Source organism: Meriones unguiculatus, chromosome 10 (assembly GCF_030254825.1).
Source record: "Meriones unguiculatus strain TT.TT164.6M chromosome 10, Bangor_MerUng_6.1, whole genome shotgun sequence".
Classification (NCBI taxonomy): domain Eukaryota; kingdom Metazoa; phylum Chordata; class Mammalia; order Rodentia; family Muridae; genus Meriones; species Meriones unguiculatus.
Window position 1 is genome coordinate 33,680,051 of NC_083358.1, and position 12,269 is coordinate 33,692,319.

General features: G+C 40.1%; 1 protein-coding gene and 1 pseudogene across 2 annotated transcripts in view; both read right to left on the reverse strand.

Annotated features, from left to right (window-relative positions):
• Nucleotides 1-12,269, reverse strand: part of Nup93 (nucleoporin 93) — a 100,834-nt gene that overhangs the window by 70,082 nt on the left and 18,483 nt on the right. The window lies entirely within an intron of this gene.
• Nucleotides 8,610-10,022, reverse strand: LOC110560956 (small ribosomal subunit protein eS19-like; annotated as a pseudogene).

The following is a 12,269-nucleotide window of genomic DNA, read 5'->3' on the forward strand; positions in this document are numbered from 1 at the left end:
TGCTGCTACAGCATTTGGGAACACACATAACACCTAAGAGTATAATTCTAGGTTTTCAACCCCAATCTAACAACTCTCTCAGAGAAGAAAAAGGGGTTCCCTATGCCTAGCTGTAGTCTGATAAAAACAATTCCTCCCTGTAGATTAATTCCTTATGTCACACATCTCTGGACTTCCTTTCTAAGCAAATGTATCTGATGACAGCCTACCTCTCTTCTAACAATCTTGAATGCATACCTTCCTTCCACAGTGCTTCTCAGTCCTGGCTGCGTATCAGGACTGCCTACACAAAGACCTATTCTGACTACTCCTGGGCAAAACTGGGAGTAGATCATTAGTATAATGTTCTCCCTCCTTTCAGAATGGCTCTACTGATATAAATTTGCATACCACAAAATTCATCAGTTATAATGTACGTACAATTCAGTAATTTCCATATATTCATATACAGAAGTATGCAACCAACACTACAAGCAATTTTAGAATATTTTCATCATGCCCAAAAGAATGCCCCATCTTGAGAAATACTTCCCTATTTATTCCCCTCCTAAGACCCTGACAATGCATATAAATAATAGAGTAGTCTTTGTGGCTGGTGCCTTTCTCTTAGTGTAATGCTTTTGAGGGTCATCTATCTGGGGTAGATATTAAAACTTCATTATACCATACATAATTTGTGTATCCATTTCAATCTGTGGGCATTTGGGCTGCTTCCAAGGTTTTCACTGATATGAAAAATGCTGCTAAGAACACCTACACACAAGTTTTGCATGAATGTTTACATTTTTCTTGGGTATATACTTCAGAGCAGAGCTGCTGGGTTAAACTGAAATTTTGTTCAGTCTTTTGAAGAATTCAGACCATTTTCCAAAGTAGCCACACCAGTTTACATCCTCACTAACAATATACAATTCTCAAATCCTCATCTTTATGATTATACTATCTTGTCAGTCTCCCTTTTATGGTTGCTACAAGAAAATGATAAAATACTGAATTTCTTTGTATATATAACTCAGCTTCAACAATCCACAAGACATGATTAATCCTGATCAATCCTTCTGTCCTATTTTCCTCCAGCACTGATTATTTTGAAGTAGATTATAGCAGATTCAAGATATTTCCCAATTGTTTCATAATTTGAAAATCTGTTTGTTGAATGAGTGCCAAATAAGATCCTGTGGATCTGATATGCTTTCTAAATCTTTTTTCAGTATAGGGTTTTCCCTCCATCTCATTCTTCTAATTTCTTTGTAGAAGAATTTAGGCAAACCCTGTAAAACAATGTAACTCAGATTTAATCATATGAATCACCTGACTTGTTAAAATGCTGGTTTTGATTCAACACCTCTGGGATAGAGCCTGATATTCTTCACTTTAAAAAGCCTGGTGGTTGGCACTGAGGTTACTGATAGGAAGAATACACTCAGAAGAGCAAAGATAAATTCAAAGCAAGTGCTAGGGGTATGACTGGATGCAAGCACCAGTGTTTTGTTGCTCTGTGTTCTGGTCACACTTCCTTCAAGGAGTATGGAGTCTGCAGACACTGATGCCCACTGCTTAGACTCAGCTGTTCCTATGGGCTTAAACTCTACTGCTATCTTTATAAATCCTGTCATCAACTATGTGATCACCCCAATAGTGAGCTGATTCTCTAGTATCTTTCAACGTGACTGATTTTATTTTGGCATCATTAAAAATGGAAACACAGTGAGCGCAGTGGCATACACCTATAATCCTAGAACTCTGGGAGGCAGAGGCAAGCGGATCTCTGTGAGTTTGAGGCCAGCCTGCTCTACAAAGTGAGTCCAGGGCAGCCAAGGCTACATATACAGAGAAACCCTGTCTCGAAAAACCAAAAACCAAAACCGACAAACAAACAAACAGAAAAAAAACCTGAATACACATTTGATATGTTTCAACCTACTGCATTTTTACAGTTATTTTCTGTTTTTTAAGATTTATTGTTGGGGGTTGGTCTGGTGCTCTATGTATTCAGATGTTAAATTCGGGGCCCCAAGATCTGTTTGCAGTCCAGACAAGAACATTCTCGCATATACTGAACTATGCTGTATAAACTTTGCTCCCTAGTTATCTGACTGGTTAATTAAATAATCTAGACAGCCTATAGATGGGCTGAAGAGAGGTAGGTGGAGTTTGGTTTCCCAGTCTCAGGTAGGGACCACAGAGAGGAGGAAGAAAAAGTTGCCATGAAGCAAGATGGACCATGAGCATACGGCCATGAGGACAGGCCTGATGGAGCAGAAACAACCTAATCAGGACAAATATTTACAAGTAATATTGGGGAACATGACTGGCAAATAGCAAAATAGCTTAGAGGTTGATATCTGGGCAGCTCTAGTGCTTTAAAGCTTAATATAAAGCTAAAGTCTCTGTGTCTTTTATTCAGGAACTAAATGGTCTAAAGTGGTGTAGAAACCCATAATAGATAATCAATCAGAAGCAAAAGGGGGTACAGCAAACTCTCCCCAAAATAATTCTATATTTGTATAGAATTTCTACATTGTATGAGTGTTTGCCTGCATGTATGTTTGTGTACCACATGTGTACATGACACTGCAGAGGCCAGAGGAGGGTGTCGGATCCCCTGAAACTATAGTCACAGATGGTTATGAACTGCTGCCCTGTGGGTGCTAGGTTCTCTGGAATAGAAGTCAATGCTCTTAAATGCTGAGCCATCTCAGCATTATGCATTTCTTATCCTTCTGATGCTCAGATTATCTCACCTTTGACCAATAGAAGCTGCAAATTTGTTTCTAAGTTTTAACGTTGATTTTATTGCATTTTTTGTGTTGATGTAGGGGTGTGTGTGTGTTTTGCTTTTTGGCTTATGGTTGTTGGAGATAAAACCCAGGACCTTACACACATTAAACTTACACGTATCAAAACTGCCTTCTAAGTTCTTTCTGAAACGACTCCAGTAAGTCTTTATGACTGCCATCTGACATGGCAAGTTTCACGTGTAAAATTTTAAACAGAGACCAGAGATCAGCCAGCAATCCAGAGCCTCAGCTGCCTTTAAAGATAGGATTGTTGTACTACTGTTCCTAGACCTCTTCAAAAGCAGAACTAAAAATGCAGTTTTTTATTTTGTCTTAATTTTCTTACAATAAATTACAACATGAGTTAACATTATTGCTTTCAATTCAAATTCAAGAACATTCAATTTCAGGTTTACTTCACATGTTCTAATTGTATCTCCTTTTCACATTGCAAAAGTCTCACCACCATAACTACTAATATGCTTTGATCTACACAATACATAACAGTCTCCAGAAAGCAGTAATAGCCTTCTACCAGTAACAACATATTAAAATATTAAATAACATGTTAAAATACAATATAAAGATATTATCACCAACTAATAAGCATTTAGTTTGTTTTATTTTCCATTTTTGGATTTTTTTTCTATATAAGTTTTACTTGATAAATATGCCAGATACTTATAAACTGCTCCAAAGTCAAATTCATTAAAGGGCCCTGGCCTCTTCACCATGTTCCTCTTTGTTTTTCATAGGTAACATTTTGTCTGTTTACGTTCTATATTAGTCCCACCTTTGTATGTCCTGTGTGCTTTGACACGTGGGGCTCTGCTGACACCGTAGGACTGCCCCTCTTGCAATCTAAATCCTGAAAGGTAACAAAAGCTCCATTGCAAACACATCTTTCCTACCCATATCAGTTGGGGTGGTTCAAATGAAAATAGCCCCCATGGGCTCACATGTCTGGTCCCTAGTTAGTGGAACTGTTTGGGAAGGATTAGGTGTGGCCTTGTTACAGGAGGTGTATCACTGAGGGTAGGCTTTGAGGTTTCAAAAAACCACACCAGACCCAGTCTCCTGCTTGCTGCCTGTGGATCTAGATGCAGCTCTAAGTTACAGCTCTTGTGCCATGCCTACCTGAGGCCAAGCAGCCCATCAGATGGTCATGGACTAACCTCTGAAATTGTACACAAGCCCCCACTTAAACGGTTCCTTTTAGGGTCTGCCTTGGTCAAGGTGTCTTCTCACAGCAATAGTAATTAACTAAGACACCAACAAATCCCGATTGTGGGCCAGAGTATTCCTTTCCCGACCTTGGCAAAGTCAGGTACCAGGTAACTAGAGATTACCTGTACCTCAGAGCCTCCACCCTAACTAATTCTAACCATATTTAACCTGTCCTTCTACAGAAACCACAATGGTAGTCCCTGCCCTTGCTCTATCTGCCTCTTGATTAGGTTTGGGCTATAATCCCAAAAGACACAATCCTATATAACCATAACCCTGAATGGCAAAATCCCAAAAGATCAAAATACCAAAAATATGATTCAGGAAAAATGAATTTTAAAAATGAAAAATATTTATTGGAGTCAAGCATAATGACACAGAGTTACACACCTGTAATCCTAGCATTTGGGAGGTAGATGCAGGCAGGAGGATTGAAGTTCAGGGTTAGGCCCCTTCATAGAGCTTGAGGTCAGCCAGAGCTATATGACTCAAAACAAGCACAAAAGGCTTGTATGTATCTGCGGTATGTATGTGTGTGCACATGCGTGCGTGTTAAGTCCAGGGGGTTTTGTTGCTGTTGTTTTGTTTCTTGAGACGGGGTCTCTCTATTACACAACCCTGGCTGTCCTGACACAAACCCAGGGTTCTGAGCATACTAAGCAAGTGCTCTCTGTCAATAAGCTACATTTCCAGCCTCATCTCAATTCCCTCCAAATGTGTGTATGTATACATGTGTGAGTGTGTGTGCTCGTGCGTGTGTGTGTGTATAAGAGTCTTGGTTTATAGCTTAGGCTAGCCCGGAACTCACTATGTAGAACCAGGATATCTGCCTGCCTCTGCTGAAAGTAAATATGTACACTATCACACTCAGCTAATTTGTCTTTTGAAAAAGGAGTCATCTGAGAAACACTAGGAGCATGAGAACATTTCATGGGTGGCTTTACAAAATATTTTGAATAGGCTGTATGTTTTTACAAGTATAAACAAATACCACAACTGTGTGGTATTTGACACACGCCCCCACAGGTTCATGCATTTGAGTGCTTAGTCATCATGGAGTAGCTCTACTTAAGAAGGATTAGGATGGATGGCCTTGGTGCAGGAAGTGTTACTGAAGGTGGCTTGGAGGTTTCGAAAGCCCATGTTAGGCTCAGTCTTTCCCTCTGACTGCCTGCAGACCAGGATGTAAAGCTCTCAGCTACTTCTCCAGTGTCATGTTGCTCCCCATCATGATGATAATGCACTAAGGCTCTGAAACTGTGAGCACACCTCTAAGTAAATGTTCTTTTTTCTAAGAGTTGCCTTGGCAGGTCAAGCATGGTAGCATACACCTTGAATCTCAGCAAAGGCAAATAGATCTCTGAGTTTGAGGCCAGCCTGGTCTACAGAGGGAGCAAAAGTTACACAGAAAAACCCTATATGTGTATGTGTATGTGTATATTTGCGGGAAGGTGGAGTGCCTTGGTCATGGTGTCTCTTCACAGCAATAAAACAGTGACTAAGACAAACTGTAAGAACAAAACTATAAAAAAAAGCATTTTATTCATATATCACTGTAATTGGCAATTGGTGCACCCAGGTTTTTTGTTTGTTTGTTTGTTTGTTTGTTTGTTTTTACACAGGGTTTCTCTGTAGCCCTGGCCATCCTGAAACTCATTCAGTAGACCAGGTGGCCTCCAACTCAGAGATTCACCCACCTCTGGATTAAAGCCACATATACCACCATTCTGCAGTACACTCAGCTTTATACTGTCGTCATTTGAAGTAGTATGATGGATAACCTATTTTTTTTCTGCTTGTATATTTAAATGTATTCAGTGATATATACCAACATAACTACTCCTATTATGTCTTCCCTTCCTCTGCCATGCTTCTGTGTTGATTTGGGTACAAAGATATAAATCCAATCTGCGTCACCCTCATATACAAACCACAAATTAACACTAGCAATCAAACTAGCACCCTTGTCTGCGTGCTGCTCTTCCTAGCATGCACATCATTATTTCTGAGGCAGTTAGTAGCTGCTGGCTTCTTCAGGCATATGTGGCTTTCATTTATTAAAACCTCCTGGAATCTCACCAGCTGGAAGGAATGCCAATGCTGATGCATGATGCATTTTTCTAAGTGAAGTTTCCATCATCACTGTTTCCATCATTCTTTCTACAGAGCTCAGCTTTGTACCTCTCTCATGAAGCAGCCTTTCCAACCACCAGATTTACAGCCTGGGAAACTTTGGATTTCAAGGTGTCAGCATTTGAGATCACAGCATTCTGTAACAGGTCCTTAAGCATTATCACCAGCTGGCTCCCAAACAATCCTAGTCTTCGCTTGGGTGGGCCTACCCATTGTATTATGGCTCCAGTATCTAGTGAATCTGTGGGGAAAAACAAACTTCCTCATGATAGTCATTCCCCTCTCTGCCTTAACCATGTTCAATTAAGACAAATCTTAAGTATTTTTGAAATATTTCTTTTTAAAAAAAATCAGCAAATATGTACATATATTTGTATCACTAACGCTTTAAAAAGAGCTTGTAGTACAATTCTCTTACTATACAATCCATCCATTCCATGTAAAATATTTGTGGAGAGTTTTTTAAGTACACTCAGAGTTTTATTCAACTATCACTTATAATCAATTTTAAAGCATTTTCATTGCTCCCAAAAGAAAACCTATTCTTTAGTAATCAGTTCCCATTTCCCCATTCACTAACCTCTAAACCTGGCAGCCCTCATTTCACAGATTTGCCTCTTCTGGGCATCACTCATAAACAGAATCATATAATGTGTAATCTTTTGTAACTAGTTTCGTTTACATATTTTAGGGCTATCCATGTAAAGCCTATGTTAAATCATATGTAATACCCTTTCTTGCCAAGTCAAACCCCATTACATGACTACGCCGTACTGTGCACCTGTTCGTCAGCCATCTGCCATTAAAACTGGTGCACGGGTTTTGTGTAGACATACGTATGCATCTCTTGGATATATACCTAAAAACAAAGTCACTGGATTATATGGTAACTGTATTTACCTGCTTGAGGCACTCTGGACTATCTTCCAAAGAGGCAGAACCACTCTGCATTTCTACCAACAGTACATACAGGAAGACTCAGCCAGGCTCATTTCTACTCTATGCATACTCTCACCAACACTATCACGTGTCTTTTTGATTAGCTCCACCCTGGAAGGTATGAAGGGGTATCCACAATGTGCGGTTGGTATGTACTTCTCTGGTAGCTAATGGCACTGAACTGGACAATGATCTTATGCCATTTTTAAAATTAAGTTGTCTTTTTATGAATAAATTATAAAAGGCTAAAAAGAAATAAAACAAAACATGGGCCACTGAGATGGTTCAGTGTACCCACCAGAGATACTTACCACCACTGTTGACCTGAGTTTGATCCCTGGCAAGTTGTCCCGACTTCCACACAAACGTACATGCATACATGTTCCACACATGGGCATGCATATGTACATGCACACGCATACATAGTAATTTTTTAAAATCATGAATATAAGTTCCTTAGCATTTAAATAAATATCAAGCATTCTTTCCTAAAACATACTTCTCTCTTGAAAGTTGCCTTTGAAGTACAAATGTTTCATTTGCTGAAGTTCAACTGATCAATATATCCTAATGGCCTAATATCCTAGATAGCTCTGCCAAATCTAAGATCAGGAATGTTTGTTTTAAAACCCAGATGGCCCAGAATGGCCTTAAACTTGATGTACAGACAAGGATAACCCTGAACTTCTGACTCTCAGGCCACCATCTCTAGAGTTCTGGATGATACTGCAGGTATGTGCCACTGTCTTAATTGTCACTAAGTTCTATTGCTGTGAAGAGGCACCATGACCAAGGCAAGTTATAAGGACGCATTTAACTGGGCGCTTTCCTATAGTTTCAGGTTGGTTCCATGACCACCACGTAGAGAGTGTGGCAGCAGACAGGCAGGCTTGGTGCTGGAGTTTACATCTAGATCTGCAGGAAGAGGGAGAGTGGGCCTGGTGTGGGTTTTTGAAACCTAAAAAAGCCCACCCCCAATGACACACTTCCTCCAACAAGGCCACACCTCCTAATCTTTCCTAACTAGTCCCCCAACTGAGGACCAAGCATTCAAGTATATGAGCCCACAGAGGCCATTCTCATTTAAATCACCACAGCTGCCAAGGTCTATGTGGTGCTAGGGACTGAACTTGCGCATGCTGTGGAAACACTGGACCAAGTGGGCTACATCCCTTTCTCGAGGTCAGGTAAATTTATGTATACAACTTCTTCAGAAAGTTTTAGTTTTAACTCTTATGCCTATAGTCCAGCTAGAGTTAGTGTTTGTGTAGAGAATGAGATAAGGGCCAACTTTATTCTTTTGTGTGGACATCCAGTTACCCCAATCTCATTTGTTAGAATGACTACTCTTTCCATGTTCAATGGTCTGAACACCTTTATTGGGGGAAAAATCATAACCAAATAAACTTTCTAGATTCATAATTCTTGAATTATAGCTGTTATATTTTAATAGGAAGGGAAAACCCAATATTCTTAGAATAATTTTAAAATTACAGATACTACATACAACTGATTTATGTGTATGAGGGGTTTCGCCTGCTTGTATGTATGTGTACCACATGAGTGCCTGGCGCCCACAGAGGCCAGAGGAGGCTGGCAGATCCCCTGAAGCTGCAGTTACAGACAATTAGGAGCCACCATGTTGGTGCTAGGAACTGAACCCAAGTCCTCTCCAAGAACAGACAGTGCTCTTAACCACTGAGTCCCAACTAGACTTGTAATTCTATTCCAACAATCAATTTACCCATCCTTATGCCACACAATCTTGATTAGTGTGTTCTGTTGTTGTAGTTGTTTATAAATACAGGGACATTATGTAGCCCAGGTTAGTTTTAGAACTTACTATGTATGCCAGGCAGACCATGACCTCATATCCTCCTGCCTCAGCCTCCTTAGTGATGGGATTATATAGATGACCACACCTATTAATTACTGTGACTTTCTAGTAAGTTTTGAAATTAAGTGTCAGTCTTTTATTTTTCTGTCTTTTAAAGATTACTTTGGAGGGCTGGAGAGATGGTTCAGGGGTTAAGAGCAACGTCTCTTCTTCCAAAGGTTCTGCATTCAATTCCCAGCAACCACATGGTACCTCATAACCATCTATAAATGCAATCTTGTGCCCTCTTCTGGCATGCTGGTACACATGCAGGCAGAATAATGTATAAATAATAAATAAATAATTTTTTTAAAGGGATTATTTTGGGGACTAGAGAGATGGTTCTATGGCACTGGCAGCTCTTCTAGAGGATCTGGGTTCAAGTCCATGGGCAGCAGGCACATACATGGTACAAAGACATGCATGCAAACAAAGCAACCATACTCATTAAAAAAAATTTTTGTTTTGGCCATGCAAGACTGCTTATATTTTGGATCTATCCCTCAATTTTTGAAAAAGAGGCCAGCTGGGGAACTAAGGGGTTTTTTTCCCCCTAACTTTTTTTTAATGTCTTTTTTTTTTTTTACGTGAATAAGGCAATTTATTAACCTAGCATCCTTTGTTCTAATGTTTCTTGATGGCAGCTGCCAGCTGTCCAACAATCCTGCCCAGATCTCTCTGTCCCTGAGGTGTTAGCTTGTGGCCCCCCATCTTGGTCCTTTTCCACCATTTTCAGCCCCTCCAGGGCTTGGAGCACTCGTGGGCCACGCTCTTAGAGCATCTGCTGAGGTGGTTGGGCCTGACAGCATTTCTCTCCATCCTCCGTAGATCTTGGTCATGGAGCCAACCACTACACCACCACAGAGGTACAGGTGCCGCGCTGTGGAAGCAGCTCATGTGTAGAACCAGTTTTCGTCAAAGGGGCAAGCTCTTTCTGTTTGGCCAGTCTCTTGACTGTGTCCACCTATTCGGGGACTTTCAGCTTCCCAGACTTTTTGAGGAAGGCTGCCAGAGCCTGACGAACTCCTGCTGGTTAACGTCTTTTACAGTAACTCCAGGCATCCTGAGGCCTCTGTGCTGCCAGCCAGGGGAAAGGGAACTCTCCCTGGAAGCAGAGTTAACAGACTGTTGTGAAACACCATGTGGTTGTGGAGAACTGAACCTAGGTCCTCAGAAGAGCAGCCAGTGCTCTTACCCTCTGAGCCATCTTTCCAACTCCTGATGCTGGGATTTTTAACAGAGTTTTTGTCGAATGCGTAGCTCAACATGAGGTGTACTAATACCTTAGTATAAACTCTTTCAATCCACTAACACAGGGTGTCTTTTACCGGCTTTCTTAAATAAAAGGGAAAAGCACTCCCCACCTACCCTTTTATTGTTGTAGTTGCTATACTAGAGACCAACCCAGGCTAGCCATGCATTCTACTACTGAACTACATTTCATTACTTTGGTGTTTGATACTGTTTTCTACCTTGTAATTTTTACTTAATAATCTGTCCTGGATTCACTCCATGATAGTATATATGCTTATTCCTTGGTACTACTGAAAATTATTTAAGTATAAAAACCTATCACATCTATTGAGCTAGTATCCTAAAGGCAGACACTCATGATTTCCTATTTTTGCTATCTCAAATAATGCCACAATGAATCTTTAAGGCACAAAGACTTTTCATATATTTGTTACTACATCTTTGGGACAGATCCCTAGAAACAGAACTGCTGATCAATTTTGCTATTTCCTAATTAAATCTCACAGTACTGCATCTTCATCAGTGACATGTGAAGAGTACATCCAGTGTCTAAGTGACTTTAACATATGCTCCAGTAAAAAACTCTAGAATGGAAAAACCAGCTGCTAAGAATTCCAGTCCAGCTTGGATTGCATATTTAGTTCCAGGCTAGCCTGGGCAACATAAATAGTCATCTAAGTGGCACCTACAAGAACTATGTATCACATAGCTTATGCTTTGTCTATGCAGAAATGCTGGTGTGGGGAGGGAGAAAGAGAGAAAGTTCTATAGCAAAAGTGTGTCTCTAGGTATGAATGGTTATACCAGCAACTTTTCATATGACGGGCAAGAGTTCTACCACTAAGCTACACTTCTAACCCAATATTTGGCTTTTAAGGGTAGAAAAGTCCAAAAGTCCCTTGTCTTCTACAGGACCCAATTCTAACAGTCTGAAGAGCTCTCCAGATGATCAAAAGGCCACAGAACCTGGAGTCATACTCCAGAAACCCAAAAGAGTAGAAGACACAAAAGTTGTTCCCAGTATATACATGTTTAGGAAAAAGAAACTCATTAAACTTCATCTACAATTTATTCATGAAAAAAATCTTAAATATATTTCAAAGATGGACATCAATTCCTACCTCTCCCACTTTTCAAGCTTTTATAATAAAATGAAGAGAATGACTGTATCAATTCTCTGGGAACAGAAAGTACCTTTTGGCAGATGCCAAAAGGGATTTTTACTGACCAAGCTGAATTTGAATCTAGTTGCCCACTTACTGTCTGACCTTCCTCAGTCAGAGAATGAACACGACACTGATTTCACAGGGCTGACTCCACACTGATTGATGGCACTGTACCTGGCAAACATGAAGTGACCAAAAAGACAGCTTCATAAAATTATCAAAGCAAAGGATTACTTGCTATGCAGCTTTGGCCAAACTCTGTTAGATATGCTTTGCATGTGAAAATAGACAAATTAATAACAACAGGTGCCTTGGAGGATAAAGCTGGAGAAAGAGAGTGGTCACTATCTTTCTCTTTGTACATCTCTAGGCTGTTTTGCTTCGGTTTTAATGGGAAATCCACTGATTTACTTCTACTGAAAACTGTGGGGAAGCAAGTGATGCTGGACAACCATAGACACTGACAATACTCTTCATTTTAATGGAGATACAAATGAGTACTCATTTACTCTATTACTCACACAAGGAGAGAGATTTTTTTTCTATAACAGATAATAAACATTTCAGCTTGTACACCATATCTTCTATTACAATCACTCACCCTGATATGCAAAACAAAAAAAAAAAAGAAAAGAAAAAAAGAAAAGCCACACAGTCAATATATAAAATTCAGTAAAGCTGGGTGTGCCTATAATCCCAGCACTCAGAAGGCAGATCTCTGTGAGCTGGAGGCCAGCCTGGTCTACAAAGTGAGTCCAGAACACCCAAGGCCACAAAAAAAAAAAAAGAAAGAGAGAGAGAGAGAGAATCCAGTAAGACATAACAAGCAGCAAGGCTCATGGGCCATACATAGTCTGAAAACCCGTTTTATATATGCCAGGCATACTCAAACAA